Genomic DNA, 22,028 nt, shown 5'->3' on the forward strand with positions numbered 1-22,028 from the left:
TGCCAACTCTGGCAGGGAGTTGGCTGGCTACCAACATTATCAGGTGGATTTCAAAAGAACAAAAGCTCCTCTTTCATTCCTTACAATGCCAGAGGGAAATAACATGAGAAGTAACTCTTTAAAGCAGATACTGTATATGTGCATATAAGCCTCTGTCCTCAATACTTTGGCTACAGTTGTGTCTTGCAGAAGATTATTTTTTATGATAATCTCACATTTTCTTCAAAGTACTTATCCCTTCAGTGGCATTATTAAAGTTGATCAAGTAAGGTTAAACAGAGTTTAGAACAAAGGAGGTGGAGGATACTATAGTTTGAACTCACTGTATCCAATTGTTTTTCTAAAGCCACAGAATAAATCAGAAATATTTTTGAAACGATAAAGAAGAAAGAGGAAAATTCTTTGCCTGGATGGAAACAAGAAAAGAGCTAAGCTGTGTTGCATGGTGTCTTGTGGTGGTCAGAGCAAAGGCTATCCACAGGGTACAGAGTCAGCAGGGGGGAGGAGGGTGATGGGGCAAAGGCTTGACCTCATAGGGTCAAGAGGTGATCAGGAACATTTATCACACCTATGCAAGCTGATGAATGAGAAAGACAGCTTCTCTCCAAAGATATTTACCCATATTTTCTTGTCGAAATCCAAAGATGCCAACAGATACCCTCTGTTTAGAGACAAGTACTGGAATCCCTAAGTGGAAAAACATGCCATGCTGGCACACAGTAGCAGTAGTGAAACATTACATCACACTGACAATTTAATGAGCACAACCTGGAGCAAATTAGAGCTTTAAATACCTGCCAGAGCCAATATAAAATGCTGTGTTTCATGCTTGTATGAGAAACTCAAATATAAGTTTCAATTGATGGTGCAAACGATAGATAAAAGCTTGTAGCTGTGATGTAGCAAACACAAGATATATGAATCTATGGATCTATTCACAGTGGATATCACTGACTGAAGACCAGAAAATACCCTGTTTTCAAGGGGACTGTCAGAAAGTAGCTCTTCCCAAAGAAGAACACCAGCTTGTTATTGTTTTGGACTCTATGGACAAGAAGAATACAGTCTCAGTGGGATCCAGGGCCAGAGGCCAATTGAGATGAAAACATGCTGTTGTGGAAAAGAATACTTACGAAACACTCATGCAACATACATCTATCAACTGGAGAGCTCAGAAAACACAAACACATGCCTTTTGTTAGGCATTTCATAACTGGTGCTTGGGCAGATTATCTACAATAGGAGATGAAAAAATGCAACAGATAATTCATTATGGCATCTCATGTCGTATCCCACACCTCCAACACACAAAGAACAAATACCGATCGGAGTTTCTTAGACACAGCTAAGTGCTTGTCAGGCGGCTTCTCCAAATAATTAAGAGAGTTGTAGAGTTTAGATGTCAAAAATGAAAGATGTTAAGCATTTTACCAGGATTAGTCAATACCGTACAAACTACTGACTTTGTCAAACACAGACCAGTGTTCTTTCGCTACCTCAGAGGTGCTATCCCAACATAATTCCACAACGCACAATGTATACAAAACAGACTTAAGGCAGACTTAAGGCAGCCTAAAGATGGATTCAACACATTCCACATCCTGGGGGCCACAACTCTGAAGGATTTATCCCCTCTGGTTTTAAAATAGGTTTGCGGGACCATTAACAGCCTTTGTTTGGAAGATCTCAGGAGAAATGAGGGGCTTCTGAAGGTCAGAAATATAGGCTGGGCTTGACCACACAGAGCTCTAAAAGTGAAGACTAACATTTTAAAATGTATTGCTAAGATGTACTGATAACCAATGTAAAGAAATCAAGACAGGAGTAATGTGCTGTCTCTTTCATGTGTTAGTTAAAAGCCTTGCAACAGCATTTTGAACTGATTGGAGCCAGTCAAGATCCTTCTTATTCAAACACATAAGAAGGATGTTACAATAATTGTAACAGATTAAATAAAAGCATGAATAATCATCTCTAATTTGGCTTTTGACACCAAAGAGACCACACCTTAGAAATATTTCTAAGCTGAAAAAAAAACAGTTTCTGATTAAGCCATGGGAGAGGGCCTCCAAAGACATGGCAGAATAAAAAATAACACTAAGATTTCTGAGGCTAGGTTTAACAGAAGATGCCAATGCACCAAAACACTTCTTAATTTCAGCTTCTGAGTTCTCGGGGGCAATGATTAAAGTTTCAGTTTCGTCAGAGTTCCCCTGCAAATAGTTGTCACATAGCCACTGGTTAATTCTGCTAATACAATTTATCAAGGAGGAAAGCTTTCAATATTCGGTTGGCTTAAAAGAAAAATAGAGCTGGATATTATAAGCATAGAATGATAAGACACATCAGGAAACTGCCTAATTATTTGTCCCAGAGGGAAAATTCACAAAAGAAAGAGAAAAGCTCCCAAGACCAAACCCTGAGGTTCCCCACATGTTAGAGTCTGACATTATCCTTTTTTCAAAAACACTAAATGCTCTGCCTGAAAGGTAAACGTAATACCACAGTAGCGCCATACCTGATAGGCCAACTACCCCCTCGGAGCCTTTTTATCAAAAAACTGTCATCTACAGTGTCAAAAGCAGATGTAAGATCCAACAGAACCAATATGATAGATGCTCCGGAGTCTGTTGCTATCAGAATATTACCTTGAGTAAAGCAGTTTCTGTGGAATAAAGCTTACGCAAACCAGATTGAAATTTATCAAAGATTTCATGCTTGTCCATGAAAGAAACTAACTGTTCTGCCGCTGCTTTTAAAAAAAAGCTTAGACATAAAAGGGATCTTAGAGATAGGCCTGAAATAGAGAGTTAACTCAGGTGTGATAAATCACACTTAAGTTATGTTTTTAACAGGGGGCAATCACTTTTCTCACACAAGGCCATATATGTTTGGATATTTCTTGTCCCTTGATAATAAAAGCCTTCATTTAAAAACTACATTTTGTGTTTACTTGTGTCATCTTTGACAAATATTTGAAATTGTTTGATGATCTGAAACAATTCAGTGTCACAAACATGCAAAAAAAATAATCAGGAAGGGGACAAGCACTTTTTCTTACCACTGTAGGTGTGAAAAACGGCATATCTCCAAAACATCTAAAGAAAGATATTTTTTTCACATTTTTACATCCATCATCATTAACCACACCCACTCAGTAGTCACTTTTCTGTTTTGCCAATAACAGTCATATGGCGACTGACCAACAAGTGAAATCACTCTGTCTGAAAATTTGGTTATCTCTAGTTAAAACAAACTATATTCTAAATGCCTGTAAGCTTTCTTGCTCAGCATCAGTACCCTGCAGCAAGCAAAACTGAACAGGATGCAGCTATTCTTTCGTGTTGAAGAAAACACAAGATAGTAAAGACAATATTGGAATGCATTCAGCCTCAAAACAAAGATTTATGGGATTGAAAAATGAAATCTTTGAAACATCTCAGACTTTAGAGTCCTTAAATGAGGCAGGAAAAAAAGCTGTTTGTTGACCTAAAAAGCTTGTGTAGACTTCAGGAATTTATGCTGTCAACTAAAAATTTAACAGGAGGAACTCAAATGCCTCTGAGTCCCTTTGTAGTTTGTTATAATTCATTTTTGAAAGGTTGTTTTATTCTTTTCAAACATCACCAAGCACTTCCATATATTGCTTAGTTTTATACCAACTCTTGTTGCTTTTTATCCTCTTTTTTTACTTGTATAAAATACTACACACCAAGAACCACATTAAACTAATCACTAAAACAATATTGAGATTTTTATAATAAATATGCAATACCATCAGTCAAATTGTAATTTGTGCAATATAGATTTTATATTTTCTTGAACTAATAGTTAAGAGTTAAAAGAATAATTGTCTGTAACTAAGGCTCCGTACACTGCAGGCAAATGCGGCTCAAATCCGATTTTTTGGCCCATGTGCGACTCATATCCGACTTTTCATGGCAGTCTGTACAGCCCAATTCAGATTTTTCCACCTTTGAATAAATCCGTGATTTGCATTTTTTTTTCTATGCTGAATAATGTTTGAAAAACATATGTTAAATTAGGCTTAAGGATAAAACAGTACATGATTTAAATTTATAACCTACTGGAATTCTGTGTTTCAGGCAGATTACCCGGAATCTATTTGATTACAAAATGTTAATTTTAGTGATTAGAGACTTGACTTAGACATGGAGAAATCCTTTTTGAACATCTTTGTTATTTTGTTACTGCGTGGAGCCTAAAACTATGTAGGTAGGTTGCAGGTTAACCAGCAAGATGAGGAATGAGGCCAACACTGCATTTCATATGGATTATGCAAAGCTCCATGTTGTTCGAGTTCACTCAAATTATTTCAAAAACAAAATCTGTTGCACTTATTGGAGGTTTGCCACAGTACCAAAATTATAAACTTATTGATAAAAAACAAAACAGCTATGATTAATAATTTTGTAGTTGTTGATTTTTTGTTTTGATTTTATATGCTATGAGAATGATGGGATATTTTGTTGTAAATGCATAACAGAGTAGATATATGTGGTAAAATAGTTTTGATAATTAGCATTTTTTGCAGATTCCATTACATTTATGATTGCCTGGAGATGCAATTGAAATATAAATTTGTATAGTTGCACAGGCCTAATACTAATAAAGAATTTGTAAAAATATAATAATATAAAACTTCATATCCATTATTGTCCAAAAGTGAGAAACCTAAATCTCAAAATCCAATATGGCTGCTTTGCCGATAAAACTTACTGATAGCTGCAGTTAAAAAACAGTTAAACAATTTGACATTTTGCATCATTAAGTCTTTGACCCATTGTACGAAGAAATCCTTTAGTGAACATGTTGCCAAGGGTTTGGAAAAAAAAAAATGCCAACAAAAGGGCGTTGTTTATTAAGACTGTTTTGCTAATAGTAGTTAAATAACCTGACTAAAAACACTTCATTGGAAAATCCCACAATTTTCCCAATAACACAGCTAAACTGAATGCAAAAGCACTGGCCAATCTTTAAACTTACAGCACGGACAGGAGTAGGCAATGAGTAAGACACCCTACCATAACTGCTGTGTATAAATGAAAAGGGTTCACACAACGCAGAAGGGTGCAGAGATGAGCGGTGGAACATAGTCAACAAAATTCACACATGCAGGGCCAGGACACAACTCGCTTGGGGCCTTTACCTTCATTTAGATGAAAATGGACCTCCTCGAAAGGAAACAAAGCCATTTTTAACCCCCACCTCTTACTGCAAGTTGCTCTTCAATAATATACACAGTCAATGGACTGTGGGTCTATTCAACTAGGCCCACAGCGCAGCCATAAATAATGTAGTGCAGCTCAAATGAAACCCTAATCACCATTGTGCTGTCACCCAACAGAGAAGATTGCTTGTTTAATTTACTGCACCGCATCTGTCTCAGTTCTGCCCAATTTAGTTTCAACGTTTCAGCGGGCACGTACTTCAGGTATTTATCAATATGCTGTTCAGCCAATGCAATGTTCATGTATCCAGGTCTGTGTGTGTGTTCTTGTACACACTTGCTTTTTGTGTGATAATGTGTTTGTGTGCAAAGATGAACAAACAAGAAAGCTGCAGCTGGTGAAACAACATTAGTTGGCTTGGAATAAGCTATCAACATTCAATAACCAGAGCTCGTTATTGGCCATATACCACAAACTTCATTAAATTACTATTCCATTAGCATGCAGACATTTGCATATTCCGGTTACCTCTTTCCAGAGATTGTTGATCATAAATGGCAGCCATATGCTGTCTGGTGCACCATGTAACAGAATTATTACTGCGACACTGAGAGCCTAGCAAAATGGAAAATATGTTGATGCAAAGTGAAGTATAGGTCCAGTTTAATGATGCTGTGTTACTTATAGTGATGCAATACAGATCATTTACAAGTGCAGGCTGTGATGTCTCACTGTCAAAATTCAGCAAATTGAGTTTTTGGGCTAGTGCATATCTAACATACTCCTTCTGTGTTCTCTACATGTATTAGATAGCTTTATTTGAGCCAGACTCAAAATATTAAATAATGCACCACTCTAACCATCACTTGCACACATTTTAGGCATGTCTGGCTTCATTGCCTATGTCTGCAGCAAAGACATAAATCCAAACTTTCAACACACTGACCTGGATCAGCCTGACAATTATCTGGTCTTTATTTAGGCTGGCTGCACTGTGATGGCAGCCCATGGACAAAGAATGGTCAACAGGGGCTCATGAGCTACATTTGACAGCGAAAGCAAGGAGAGTAGATAATGATGCCATGTGCTGAGCCACAGCTTGTGCTACAAAAAGCAAGAGTGACACTGTATTTGCTTAGTACCTTAATCTCTATAATGTGATGTTCTCATCACAGTGATAAATCAGGTCAAGCAACTAGAGCTAATGTTCGGGCAGCTTCAGTCCCAGCTTTTAGCTACTAAAGTGCCTTCCAAAAGGTATTCAAGTTGTCAGGTTGTCATGTTAAAATCTCAACTTTCAAAGCATTGTAATGGGACATTACTAACAGACTAATGCAAAGTGTAAACCTCTGGTCCAGTTTCAACATGTGGGTAGCCTCTAAAAGGTTTTCTTTCAAGATTGCCCTGCTCTATCCATCTTCCGTTCAACCCAGACCAGTTTCCCATTTTCCCTCCTGAGGAAAGGAATATCCACAGCCTAATGCTGCCACCACCATGTTTCACTGAGGGGATGTTGTGTTCAGGGTGATGTACAGTGTGAGCTGCTCTTCACACGCAGCATTTTGCATGTAGAACCAAAAGCGTCAATTTTGGTCTCATTTGACCACCTTCTTAAACATGATTGCCGTTTCTCCTACAAACATGGATCATTGCTTAGATATATCTCAGATCTCAGACTTATTACTTCAAAGATTGAGTTAGTTTTTAACCTTAATTTTCCTAACATAAATGCCTCCCTATGAAATGATCTCCCCATCATTTATCAACACTGTATGAGCGCAGAGAGCATCATATTCTCTATACTGTCTGTAGAGTTATGTTCATACTCATCTTGCTGTGTAGTTTTTTTTAAAGACAAAACAACCCTAACACACTATACGTAACATTGGTCTTACTGTGGGGTGCCTGGTGTCTGCCTGCTTGCCTGGGGCACACACACACACACATCTGTATTTTACTATCTTTATGAGGACTTTTTGGTTACTTCAATTGACTTCCATTCATTGTCCTTGATTTTTAGTGCCTAACCCTGACCCTCACCCTAACCCTAACCCCAACCAGTTAATACCTAACCCTAACCCTAACAAAAACTCAATTCATACCCTAGTCCTAAACCTAACCCCTGTCCCAAGAACGGAATTTGAAAAAGTGAGGACCAGGAAAATGTCCTCACTTTGTCAAAATGTCCTCACTTTGCGATAAAAATACGAAAAATGGTTCTCACTCAGCAACAAGTACAAGAACACACTCACACACACACCAAACAAAATAACAAAAACAAAAGAAAACCAAAAGAACATTAGAGTCTGAATGCCAGATAATGTTTAATAGTTATCCTGTCAACAGATTATCCCACCTGACCTGTAGATCTCGGCAGCTCCTCCAGAGTTACCATGGGCCTCTTAGATGCTCTGATTAGTACTCTCCTTCCCTTGACTATCAGTTTTGGTGGACACCCTTGTCTTTGTAGTTTTTTAGTAAGGCTGCACAATATATTGAATCACAATCATCATCACAATATAAGTGTGTGCAGTATTGTAATCATGATCTGCCCAAACCTTGGATTATTAATTGACAGATTAACAGAGTTTAAACTTTTGGCCAATTTAATAATCTAACCCTGCTCTAAACTTTTCCACAACTTTATTCCTAACCAGCCTGGTGTGTTACTCGGTCTATATGATATCATCTGTTTAGCAGTGTTCACTAACAAATTAGATGACCTCTGAAGGTAGGTTGCACTAGATATTATTTAGACGTCTTTAAGAATATAGGGTGAAATCTTTCCAGATTTTTTATGTCACAATATTTCAAAACCCCTCTTTCTTTTTGCTTTCACTTCTGCTTTGTGTTTGTCTACTACATACAATCCCAATAAAATACCTTGAAGTTTGCCGTTATAAAAACAACATGCTGTGGAAAAAGCTCAAGGAGTATACTTCTGTATACTTTTGTAAGCCACTATACACCATCAATTACCACCTAACATGAAGGACAAAAGTGACAATTCTTGCTTTTTCATTGTATACAGGTCTGAAACGGAGCACTAATATCATAGAAGCTGCTAAGTATCTGACTATAGAACAATCACTGTTTCTACAGCTATCTAAATGACTGCAGAAACACTTGGCTCTGACAAGTCCAAGTGTTATCAAGGACATAGTGCCTTGTCAGACATCCGTATAATTGATCCCCGATATCTTTCTCGCTGTGTGACTCGTGGCAGCAGAGGGTTAAAATGGCCATTCAACAGTACAGTGTGCCTGTGATAGCTAATATTAACAGCATATCCCTCAGACTAAGGGAGAGAAACAAGAGTAAGAAAAAAAGAAAAATGCAGAAAGGAAAGTAGAAAAAGGGTGGGTGTAAGAATTCAATTTTCCAGTGACAGTGTGCTCAGGATCACTGTTTCAGTGAAAGAACATATCATCTGTCACAGCTAATGGCAGTGTCTTGGGGAAAGCAAGAGGAAAAATGGAATAAAGACCATTCATAACAAAAGGTGGGGGACAGGGGGTGTCAGACCCATCTGTCTGCTATGCTGTCACAACGAGGAAAATGAATGTATACACAAGCTATTATTTGTGCATTTATAGGTTGAAATTACAGCCGCAACCAAGGTACAACATTGGCATTAGGGCCAATGTCTGAAGAGGCATCTGCAAGCTCAGGCACAGAACGACCACTGAGAGTTAAGAGGGCGTCCTGGCTGCCTAGTAGGATGGCTGGCAAAGTAGCCAACGGGTCCAGCCAGCCTGTCTCTCTCACAGAGCTGTGGATGTATTCAGTGGAAGCAATTGATACCATTGTTTTATGTAAGGGGGGGGATTGCGGACCAACAGTGGGGCTCTTTCACTGTAAATGTCAGCCATCACACCAGGGGACTGTCCAACTGGGCAGAGACTATTTTGTGAAAAGCCAAGGTACAGAACTTGTGGAAAATAGTATGAAATTATGTGACGACTCTGGAAATGAACACTGCACATGAGCCAGAACATTTGCATGCAAATTATCAGAAATTAAATCTCAAATGTGGGACAGAAGACTGGGAGAACGTTAACAACACAGATGATATGAGAGAATATTACTCAGTAGTAAGACAAAATTACTTTAGTTTGTTACCATCAGTTAAATCTAAGAGATCCGTTTTCTACCAAAAAACGGCAGTACAATATGCAAAACATGCACAAGTAGTACCTTGCAAAGTATTCATACCCCCTGGACCTTTTCACATTTTGTCACATCACAACCAAAAACTTCACTTTTATTGCTATAAGCCATGCAGAACAAATATGACATTTTTTGCCTATATGGAAAGCATGCCCCACCCCACCAAAAAAAACATAAACATGATGTTGGCAGCATCAGGGTGTGGGGATGTTTTTCATTAGCAATGACAGGGAAGCTGGTCAGAGTTGATAGAAAGATGATTGGAAATAAAATACAGGGCAATCCTTGAAGGAAACTTGTTAGAAGATGCGACTAAGGCCTTGTACACACGTAGCAGGTTATTTAAAAAAACAAAAATCTTCCCTACCTCGTTTTTAAAAATAATATCGTACACACGTGAGGTTTTTCAGAAAAGTTCATCCAAACCAACCCGCAGAAATACGCTGCTGAGTGTTGTGTTAAACACTCCAGACACATAGGGGGCAGCGTACTGCAAAAATAGAACCTATATCAGCCAATCAGAATCCTTCAAAACAATTACGACTTCCTGTTAGGTATAAAACATGGCGCCAGGAGGTTCGTTTGTGATGACAGAAAAGAAGCTGAACTTCTTTTAAACACAGTTTTACAATTTAAAGCTGATAAAACACAAGATGGTGTCGATTGGGATTCGTTCATCATTCATTTTTACTCCATTGTACGGCCGAGTCTATAAACAATGGTCGCACATTTGACGTCAGCGCTGCAAAATTTGTCGCAGACAATGCGCCGAACCTTAAAAGTCCGTTTGATCATGGAGACACGCAGGCTCAAAAACTGAATTTTTATAAATCTCCACTTTGACTTTTCATAATTATTCATTTTCAGTGATGTAAAACAGAGTTTATGTGTGGATGAAAGGCCAAAACGCATTAAAAGATATTTGTCTTCCCAGATATCCGCCTACGTGTGGACAAGGCCTTTGGTGGAGGTTCAACTTCCAACAGAACAATAATCTTATACATACAACCGAAGTTACAAAGAAGGGGTTGGGCTCCAAGCGCATTCATCAGTTACAATGGCCCAAACAAAGTTCAGGTCTAAATCCAGCAGAGAACCTGTGGCAAGATTTGAAAATGTATGTTCATTTACTGTTTAATCTGACTAAACAAAAAGACTTGCTGCACATGGCAATTGTACAAAGTATTATGTGAGAGGACTAAACACAACTGCATGCCATACTTTTCAGATTTTTATGAGACAAAATGTATCATTTTCTTTCTACTCCACAATTATGTGATACGTTGTGTTGGTTTATCACATAAAAGCCGAATAACATAGATTACAAAAATGCAAGGGGTGTAAATATTTTTGTAAAGTGCTGTATGTCGCTGATTTCAAGGTTTAACAAAACAGTCAGCAGCTGGCAACACATTCCCAATCAATAACCTGGATAACAGGTTATATAGGTCTAATGCTCAACCTCATTAGGCAAAAAAGGAGACAAATGTGGCCTGATTCTTCAGGCAATTTAGCAGTGAGGAACCTAAAATAACACAACTAATCTATTCTAGGACATTTTATTAGAAGAGTGTTATACAGCATGGCAAAACGTTCTGCCTCTTTGAAAACCCCTATGACCTCTTCGGAAGGTCGGAGGTGAATGTAAGTGAGGCACCCTGCCAATTTAAGGCTGACCTAACTGCTCTCTCGTTCTGTATGTTAGCATTTTAAAATTCTCACGCTAACATACAGAGCACTACACAGCCAGGCCCCAGATTCCCTATCTGATCTGCTTCCAAAGTATACTGCTGCTCACTGTCTTCGTTCTGAGGCTCGACATTTTCTAGGTGTTCCACGCACCAGACTGAAGACCAGGGGAACGGAGCCTTCCAGTCCGCGGCACCAAGGCTGTGGAACAATTTGCCTCTACAACTACGTTTAATTGACTCTGTGGACTCTTAAAAAACAGTTAAAACCCTTACTGTTTAAACAGGCTTTCTGTTGAATGAACATGTGTGTGCATGTTATTTTATCTTTTTTATGGCAATTAATTTTAATAGTTATTTTATTGATTTTCTGTACAGCGCTTTGTGATGGCGTTTAACAAGTAAACTTTACTAACTTACTTCCTTTACTTCTCACATGAACACTGGGAGCTGTGCACCCCTGACATGTAAGGATTATTTAATACCATCAAAGCTGTAAGGAGGAATAAAAAGGAGGCTACAGTCACGAGAAGGGCTAAGCCAGCCTGATAAAGCAACAGAAAGAAGGAACATAATCAGGATTCTGTTGCAGCCCTGTCCAACAACTACTGGCCAATGCTAAGCATAGCTCCAACATCACAGTAGATCCCTTCCCCCTCTGAAAAAATAAAATAAAATTCATGCTCGACCTCGGCTGCTCTCTCCTGGTATCAGCTCCTTCTTCTCTCCCACTTTTCCCACACTCGCCCTGGTCCCTAAGGCGCAGACTACGTCACTGGGCACCACAGTAAAACCGCTGTAATATCCCATTTTATTTCTACTTATTCTGACAGACTCTGGGCCTCTTTAATTTGGGTCAAGGCTGGTTTTATTGGACCAAAGCTACATGGCCTCATTCCACTGGACTCCATGTGTCATAGTAAAAGTTTCTCCATGCAGAGGTATTTGTTGTTGATATTCCCCTAGATGTAACCCAGCACAATTCAGAATAAAAACGATTCTGAATAACTGAACCCAACTCCAGTGTTTATTTTTATTTTCCTCTTTATCAGAAACTCTCATTCTGCAGTATGGGTTTTCACTGCGAGGACTTGCTAGTCCAAAAACAATGCTCCTAGCAGTCAAAATGTGACATAGCGTGGGTGAGAATGGGTAGAAGTGTTTACCGTTAAGTAAGCACTGGGTGGCATCTCTGGGGTGCACTGCCATTGTGAAGAGCTTGTCTCATCAGTCACCGCTGATGAGTTTGCACAGTGCTGCAGCCGTAGCTTTGTGAGTCAGCCTGGCTCGTCAACAATGGGCAGCAGGCTGCTGTGGCGACAGACCACTAAAGACCAAACCACCTGACACACTCTGGATCATTTCCAGAAAGCTAGCTCCACATAAAGCAAAAAGTTCATATCTAAAATGTTGCTCTAAAATGTGCATGTTTCTATGAGGGAATAGGTACTAAAATCTACTAAATCTATAGTGCTGTACCAGTGACGTAATAGGTATCCAGAAGGAAAGCCCATGAAGAAAAATTAAAATGTGCCACTCAGAATTTCACTTTCAGCTGACATAAAATATTCTAGTTCTGAGCAGACTGAACAACCCCTTAAATAAATCAACCTTTGAAAACTCTTCAGTTCCCAAGGTTTAATTTGCCAGAGGTGGTAAGAACAGCAGGTGTCACAAACGAAGCTCAAGAGAGCCTCAGGAGGAGCCGAGTTAGTCACCACTGCTGATCCATGACAACATGGATCCTTTCCTGTGTTTGTCACATTTTACAGTCTGAAGAGGAGAGATGACCTCTAACTGGCACTTTTTTAATGAGATTACCACAATCAAAGTAGAAGGGAGACAATACTTCTTTTGTTGATGCAACAAAAAAGTACGACTTTACAAGTGAGGAGAACAGTACCACCAAAATAGTTAATCTGTTACTGCAATAGCATAATCAATAACTGAAAACTTTAGAAAAGTCTAACCTGTAAATTTAGTTATTTTAGTTGGTGGTGTCACAAATGTCTTTAGAATGAAAAAGCTCAAGAACCTTATATTTTTATTACCTCAAACTGTCTGCTTTTTCCAAAATATGAGCTTTACTTCACAGCTTTTCAGTAACTTAAACTTCAGAAGTCTACAACAAACATGGTCATGAGATCCACTATTATAAAAAACCATGATAGCAGCCTGTAACCTCTTTTTACTGAAGTTTCTAAAGGTGACAGAACAAAATGTCATTGCATGTGACAGTTTTCATGGGTAAATCTTTTATCGAGTGTTAACCCTTTTCCCAATTATGCAGAGGGCACAACACCAAACTGTGAATCACACTAGGGGAGTAGGTGACAGAGTGGGAAAACCTTCATCCACACCAGATATGCCACAGAGTGACTTTTCCACTAATGCATCTAGCTCTGAATGTAACAGGTTGTCAGAGAAAAGGTTGAGTGTCTTTCACCTTCTGCTACAAAGATCCCCCCTTCACAACAACAAATAAGTTAAAAATCAAGATCAGTTTGCAAAGAGAATAAAAAAAGTTAGGAAAAGAGCAAAGGGTGACATGTTCACTAAAATCAGCTTGTTCTATTTTTTAGAATCGGAGAGCAATGAGCACTAATCTGTGATTTACCACACACAAAACCGCATCTTTTCAATGCGTGACTACGTACGTGACTCAAATTGAGGAGTCCTGCGGTTGAACTGAAAGACATGTATACATATGAGGCTGGCTGCCAGGGCAGCATCAGATATGTTAACAAAATCGATCAGAAGATATCTACCTACATATTAGTTCAAAAATGAACACAATACTGAACACAACAGCACAAAGTAACAGCAATATTTACTAATATACAATATTCACACGCTAAAAGGAGTTGACAGAAGCATAAAGTTATATTAACCCACCTCTTCTCCTGTGACGTTATTCCCATCACTTCTTATTCATCAAGAAAATCATACTTAGGTTTATACAAAATTTAACTATTAACAAACATACTTCAGTAACTAACATGAAGTAGAACCCCCGCGACTATCATCTGAAAGCCAATAATACAATGTACAGTACGTGGTAATAATGATAGTAATAATAATTAATATTATTATTCCAGTCTAATATTAATCTGGAATCATCTTTTTATACGGTTTTATGTCTGGACATTGCTTCAGATCCACATTCAGACTTTTTCTTGGTGTTCTAATCATCTGTGTTTGCTATTGACATATACCTCTTGACTTAAGCTCCTTCCCTTCTCCTGAATAATGTTTGAATATTTTCTGGCAGTTGGTTATTTTCAGCTATTTGTAGTTTAACTATGTCAGTAGGTTTTAAATATTTTGACTGCATAAATAGTGGTTTAGTAAGATCTAGGCATCAAGCCTTGTAAATTACTTTTATTGCTCTTTTTTGAAGTATGATTAATGACTGTGGCATTGTTTTGTAGTTGTTTCACCAAACCTATAAGCAGAAATTTAAATAGAGTAAAACTAAGGAACAGTATTGCTTTTTCATCTAACATGTCTAGCTTTGTGCAGTATAGAAATACCATTTCAACATTCACTTCATTTATCTGTATTTTCAGTTCCTTGTTCGTTTACAGTTCTCAAACAAGATTGTTTTGGTTTAGCTAAGACTTAAAGACAGTTTGTTACATTCAAAGCATATGTTAAGCTTTTTTCCCCATTTCTTCAGAGTAATCTTTGTCATCAGCAAATAACACAAATGTCATAACTTCAGATATTTTGCATATGACATTTCCGTAAATTCTAAAGAATTTATTACCTACAACTAACCCTTGTGGAACCCCACAAGCAATGTCCAAACACTGAGAACTCACATCTCAGTTTCCCATAATTACGGAGCCCAGCAAGTGTCCACGGATAAAAAAAAAAAACAAAGCCGGTGGAAATCTGTGCTCATGCTTTAGTAAACTGTGCTCAGTTTCTGCAATCCGTGTGAGGAGATTACTCTGTGACATATGTCTAGAGTTTGGATGCATGGCCCACACCTGTGAGGTAAGTTCAGTGGATCTATTGTCATATGTAAACTTAAAAGCACCGCCATGTTTTAATCAGCACACTTCACAGCTTGTAATATGACTTCCTTTTTGTTACACTAAGGCACCCAAATACGTCCAAACTCTCGACAGATGTCACTGAGTAATCTACACGCACGGATGGCAGAAACTAAGAGCACAGTTTATTAATCTGTACGGACAGATCGCAAAATTGAGCGCACAGTTTAGTAAAGCGTGAGCACGGATATTGTGGCATTGCCTGAAGCCTTTTCCCGGCCTGGCTGCGTCTAACTCTGTCTGGCAGGGCAAGACGAGATCGGCTCCGTAGATGTGACTCAAAAATATATTGACAATGTGCCCAAATAAATAATAGGACTATGTTTAAAATGTTTGTGCAAAGTGAGTAAAGTGGCTGCTTTTATGCTTCGTCTGTTTGTTTACAGTGGGGTCCTCGCACCCGCCGCAGTACATGTGAGTATAGGACTCTGCCCCATATACGGGACAACATTTACATATAGTAGTGTTTTGAAGGAATGCTGTCTGAGCTTGTAAAAAACTGGCTTTAAATATATATCTTAAGTTTATTTTCCCTTCTGGCACTTCAGCCATGGTATATGTATTAAGGGTGTGTTCTGCATACTTGTGCCATTTTGACAGCTGGAATATCATTGCGTGGGTCAAGAGCAGCTCATTTAACACAGATTTTGTGTAGTTCTATTTATCATTTTGGATCCCCGTCGGAGAATGCGCGCTGCAAGTCAAAGCAGACACTGTGCTCGGCACCAAGCTAAAACACGCAGGCAACAGCGTTGCTAAACAATAGAGTGCAGTTCAGGTGAGATTTCAGTATAACATTCACTGCTACGGTGGCTTGTTAAGTCCAAAGAGATGTATGTTTTCTGTAGCTGGGTCAGATAAGGGGCAGTTCGTATTGGTCTCATCCATTTGTCCTGGTTCTGTTTGGGTTTTAATGGGTTCTGGGGGGAATTTTTCCAGACAATGTCATGTGTGTTAGATACACATTTGACACCTGACCCTCTGATTGCTCTGTTTGGAGTTGTAGAGGAAAGGGTGAAATTAACCAAGAACAAACAACACATTCTGTCATTCGCCTCTCTTCTTGCCAGGCGGGCTGTTCTGCTCTGGGGAAGGGATGCCTCTCCTCCCGCTTACGTACACGGGCTGGCTGACATCATTTCCTGATTAAAGCTAGAGAACATCTGATTTTCACTCCAGCATAAAAGGTTGTAAATTTCAGAAGACTTGGAGGCCTTTTCCTAAAACTATTGTAGTTTTTTTTTCCTCTGTAATCTGGCAGGGATGGGGGAGGAAACTTTTTTTGTTTGTTAGTTGTTGCTTCTTTATTCCATTCACTAATGTCTTTATCAACCCTTACACACAGGCACATGTTTCAATGCCCTTTTTGCTGATGTGTCCTTGTTTTTATACATAAAAAGTTCTAATAAGATTTTGAATGAAAAAAAAAAAAAAGAGATGTTTCATAAGCTATATTAATGTCACTGCTTTGACAGATGGTGTCCCATTTCTGTTCCTTTAGATACAGATTTAACTTATTAAATGATTCTTGTGTTTTAACTCTCAAATATTTGTTTTTTTATTTGTTAGTCTTGTAATTCTTGTTTATTACAAAAGCTGTTAGACTGACACTGATGTAATTGAAAAAATCCACCAATTGAATTATTAATAATATATGATGAAATTATTATCCAAAAAAGTAGCTAAGTGGGATGTGATTTTACTGGGTCTGGACATTTTTAGAAAAAGACTTAAACTGTGCATTGTGTTAATGAAATCATTTGCATATTTGGGATTACTAGTATTTATCAAATCAATGTTAAAATATCCACAAACAAACAAAACTTTGCTAGTTATTACAGTAAATTTACTCTCCAGCCAGTCATTAAAAGTGTCTATGTTGGACACAGGTGGTATAGACCTCACATTTTTACTTGTTTCTGTAGTGATTTATATTGTAATACAATATTTCCAAACAGTTGACATATCATCCAGGACTAACAACGTTCAGTGGCTTATCCGTATAAATTGCTAATCCAGCTCCACTTTTGTTCTGTTCATTATGGAAGCAAATCTTTACCACACAAAAAAGGGACCGGATTGTTTTCAGCTTAATAGATATGATTTGTGGTATATGAACTATGGAAGCAAATCGTTACCATATTTCAAATGAAAAAGCATTTTCAGAAATGCTTTTTCATTTTAAGAATGTGGCTGCATTGTTTGACTCATAAATGAAATTAGTTATCAATCATCCTATTTGCATTTGCATTTTCTTCTTCATGACTGCACATTTTATCCCATAATCAAAAAGAAAATAAAGCAGACACTGCTTTTTCGTTTTCGTGGTCTGCCCGCAAAGTACTGCCCAGAACTTGAGAACGAAAAAGCATTCCGAGCTGCGGGCGCAGCAGAGTGACATCAGCAGCCGCTCTTCCTCAGCTCCCTGCTGACCGAGCTACCCATCTTGTTCGGTAGGGGGCACTGTGCACGTCTGCATTGCATTACATTGCAAACGTGCCGAGAAATTGATTGAATTGCAGCAGGGCCGAGCTCAAAGCTCTGTCCCAATTCTCGCAGTTCCACCCTTATGTCCCTGAATTGCATGCTCCCCTTGATGGGTGTGAGTGCGTAATGTGTCCCATTTCTCCAGAGTAGTCTTTAGCCCCACCCCGTTTTCACCGCAACGAGAGTCTGGTGCACAAACATCTTTCGGTTCCTGCACTTTCTTCTCCTCACAACAATTGCTTGTTGCAGTTTTAAAATATTTTCCTAGCAGCAAGACTGCAAAAACAGCAACGGGTCCCGCCATTTGGGATGTCGCAACCCCTACTGTCCCAATTCTCCAATTTTGCATGCTTGAAACCTGCGCACTTGAACCCCTACGTGCACTTTTACAAAGTACACACTTCACAGAGGGGCGTAGGGTGCAGTGTGGGTATTGGGACAGGGTGCAATTTGTGGCAGTGGCAGGCAGAACTAGTAGTTCCTGTAGCAGGCTGTGGCAGTTCCGCCACAGCCTGCCACCGAAGCTGCCACCGGAACTGCCACAGCCTGCCGCAGGGTGGCAGGGGATTCCGCAAGGATGCCAGAAGGTGCCAGACCGGCCGTAAAAGCTTGCCAATGCGGTTGCCGCTGTTTTTGTGGAAGCTAATGCTGATTATCGGCAAATGGATTGTCATTATTGTTAATAGTGTCTGTGGAGCTGCCACCGGAAGTGATGCCAATGCTGATTATCGGCAAACGGGATGTCATTGTTGTTATAGCCTGTTACCTTTAAATAATAATTTCCTTATTGATTATTATTTAATAAACAGCTTTAGTCCCATAACATAAGGTGATTGTATTTACTTGACATGGAAAATAAATAGCACTATGTGTATGTGTGACGTGTTGAAAGGATGACGAAGATTTATTGAACAAACAGCCGGTTTATTATAGAGCATGACGGCTATTCTGAATTGTCACTCACAGAAAATTATAAATAAATGCTTAAAAACACGCTGGATGTCCCAGTCCATAAGGCAGCCACGAGGATGCCACAGCCTGCCACCGGAACTGACAGTTCTGCCTGCCACTGCCACAAAGCTTGGCCCTGCAATTCAATCAGTTTCTCGGCACGTTTACAATGTAATGCAATGCAGACGTGCACAGCGCCCCCTACCGAACAAGATGGGTAGCTCGGTCAGCAGGGAGCTGGGGAAGAGCGGCTGCTGACATCACTCTGCTGCGCCCGCAGCTCGGAATGCTTTTTCATTTTCGAGTTCTGGGCAGTACTTTGCGGGCAGACCACGAAAACGAAAAAGCAATGTCTGCTTTGTTTTCTTTTTGATTATGGCATAAAATGTGCAGTCGTGAAGAAGAAAATGCAAATGCAAATAGGATGATTGATTCATAATTTTATTTATGGGTCAAATAATGCAGCCACATTCTTAAAATGAAAAAGCATTTCTGGAAATGCTTTTTCATTTTCAAATTTTACATTTCAAATTGAATTTTGGTATCTATTTGCTGGGGTACATTTTGAAAAATAAATCTCAAATGTCTTTTTCATTTTAATTAAGTGAAAGAATGAGCAGTCTTGAAGAAAATTAAAATGCAAATAGGATTATTGATAACTAATTTCATTTATGAGTCAAACAATGCAGCCACATTCTTAAAATGAAAAAGCATTTCTGAAAATGCTTTTTCATTTGAAATATGGTAACGATTTGCTTCCATAGTTCATATACCACAAATCATATCTATTAAGCTGAAAACATCCAATGTGTGTAAGTATTCCTTGAGTTTATCGAAGGTGGAGTACAGACCTCTTATGATGTTTTCAAATTGTCTTCAGATGTAAAGCTGTGATTATATTATTCATCTGTGGAGCAACTGCAGCTGGTGTTTGTGGTAGAAAAAGAAGTTCATGTCCGGGTCTATTTCACTTCCAAAATCCCAAGAGTAGTATTCTGTGTACTCAAAATGCATTAGCTCCAGCTGATTGTGTATGTTAATCTGTTGGGTGCTATTATAATGTCCAGATGTGCTTAAATTAAGTGAGCTTCTGTTAGTTAATGCTACTATGTTTTAGTCATAGGAGAAATATGGCTACATTTCATTTTCCAGCTCAGGTAAAGAGGACAGTAGGTATGTTCCTGACATTTTGCTCCAGTAGCCTGGAATTGTGATTAAGCTACAGGCTGCACTGTCCCACTCGCCCGTGATGAGCACCTTCTAGCTGCAAGTTGGTGATAACAATGATTATCGATATAAGTGATAAATTAATTTCTGTTGATTTCATGCATACAAATAGCAAAGGTACATGTTCACAAATAGAGGTGGTACAGATACTATGCGTGCCTCTGGTCTAATGAGATACAAACTCCTTAAGCTAATAACCATAAACCTGGGACAGTTTGGCAACCTGTGACTTTGCAGATCAGAATTCTGACTTCAGGAGGAATTCTTATTTTTTAGAAAAAACAACTTATTATACAGGTCCTTCTCAAAATATTAGCATATTGTGATAAAGTTCATTATTTTCCATAATGTCATGATGAAAATTTAACATTCATATATTTTAGATTCATTGCACACTAACTGAAATATTTCAGGTCTTTTATTGTCTTAATACAGATGATTTTGGCATACAGCTCATGAAAACCCAAAATTCCTATCTCACAAAATTAGCATATCATTAAAAGGGTCTCTAAACGAGCTATGAACCTAATCATCTGAATCAACGAGTTAACTTTAAACACCTGCAAAAGATTCATGAGGCCTTTAAAACTCCCAGCCTGGTTCATCACTCAAAACCCCAATCATGAGTAAGACTGCCGACCTGACTGCTGTCCAGAAGGCCACTATTGACACCCTCAAGCAAGAGGGTAAGACACAGAAAGAAATTTCTGAACGAATAGGCTGTTCCCAGAGTGCTGTATCAAGGCACCTCAGTGGGAAGTCTGTGGGAAGGAAAAAGTGTGGCAGAAAACGCTGCACAACGAGAAGAGGTGACCGGACCCTGAGGAAGATTGTGGAGATGGGCCGATTCCAGACCTTGGGGGACCTGCGGAAGCAGTGGACTGAGTCTGGAGTAGAAACATCCAGAGCCACGGTGCACAGGCGTGTGCAGGAAATGGGCTACAGGTGCCGCATTCCCCAGGTCAAGCCACTTTTGAACCAGAAACAGCGGCAGAAGCGCCTGACCTGGGCTACAGAGAAGCAGCACTGGACTGTTGCTAGTGGTACTTTTTTCGGATGAAAGCAAATTCTGCATGTCATTCGGAAATCAAGGTGCCAGAGTCTGGAGGAAGACTGGGGAGAAGGAAATGCCAAAATGCCAGAAGTCCAGTGTCAAGTACCCACAGTCAGTGATGGTCTGGGGTGCCGTGTCAGCTGCTGGTGTTGGTCCACTGTGTTTTATCAAGGGCAGGATCAATGCAGCTAGCTATCACGAGATTTTGGAGCACTTCATGCTTCCATCTGCTGAAAAGCTTTATGGAGATGAAGATTTCATTTTTCATCACGACCTGGCACCTGCTCACAGTGCCAAAACCACTGGTAAATGGTTTACTGACCATGGTATCACTGTGCTCAATTGGCCTGCCAACTCTCCTGACCTGAACCCCATAGAGAATCTGTGGGATATTGTGAAGAGAACGTTGAGAGACTCAAGACCCAACACTCTGGATGAGCTAAAGGCCGCTATCGAAGCATCCTGGGCCTCCATAAGACCTCAGCAGTGCCACAGGCTGATTGCCTCCATACCACGCCGCATTGAAGCAGTCATTTCTGCCAAAGGATTCCCGACCAAGTATTGAGTGCATAACTGTACATGATTATTTGAAGGTTGACGTTTTTTGTATTAAAACCACTTTTCTTTTATTGGTCGGATGAAACATGCTAATTTTGTGAGATAGGAATTTTGGGTTTTCATGAGCTGTATGCCAAAATCATCCATATTAAGACAATAAAAGACCTGAAATATTTCAGTTAGTGTGCAATGAATCTAAAATATATGAATGTTAAATTTTCATCATGACATTATGGAAAATAATGAACTTTATCACAATATGCTAATATTTTGAGAAGGACCTGTACATTGAGTTATAAACCACTTTATAGGACAAGCCATTGAAATTGGAAATGTAGATAGTCATATCTGCAGGTGTATTTTCTCAGAAAATCACAGAACAGTTCTGTGTGTAATTCTGTAGATGTTTAATAATTATTACTTCAAGCTAATGAAACCCCAAACCGTAGTTTGTCAAAAAAACTACATAAAAACAAACAAATATAAGGACTATGAAAACATAAATGTTATTTTATGGCCCACACAATCATATGCAAGATTGCTAACTTGACAGCTGTCCAGCAGACCGTTATTGACCCACTCCACAAGGGGGGTAAGCCACAAAAGATCATTGCTAAAAAACCTGGTTGTTCGTGGATGG

At 39.1% G+C, this 22,028-nt stretch overlaps 1 protein-coding gene across 3 annotated transcripts in view; it reads right to left on the bottom strand.

Moving 5' to 3' along the window:
* The window catches only part of raraa (retinoic acid receptor, alpha a), a 220,678-nt gene that overhangs the window by 197,089 nt on the left and 1,561 nt on the right, over positions 1 to 22,028 (bottom strand). The window lies entirely within an intron of this gene.

The sequence above is a fragment of the Girardinichthys multiradiatus genome, chromosome 10 (assembly GCF_021462225.1).
Source record: "Girardinichthys multiradiatus isolate DD_20200921_A chromosome 10, DD_fGirMul_XY1, whole genome shotgun sequence".
Classification (NCBI taxonomy): domain Eukaryota; kingdom Metazoa; phylum Chordata; class Actinopteri; order Cyprinodontiformes; family Goodeidae; genus Girardinichthys; species Girardinichthys multiradiatus.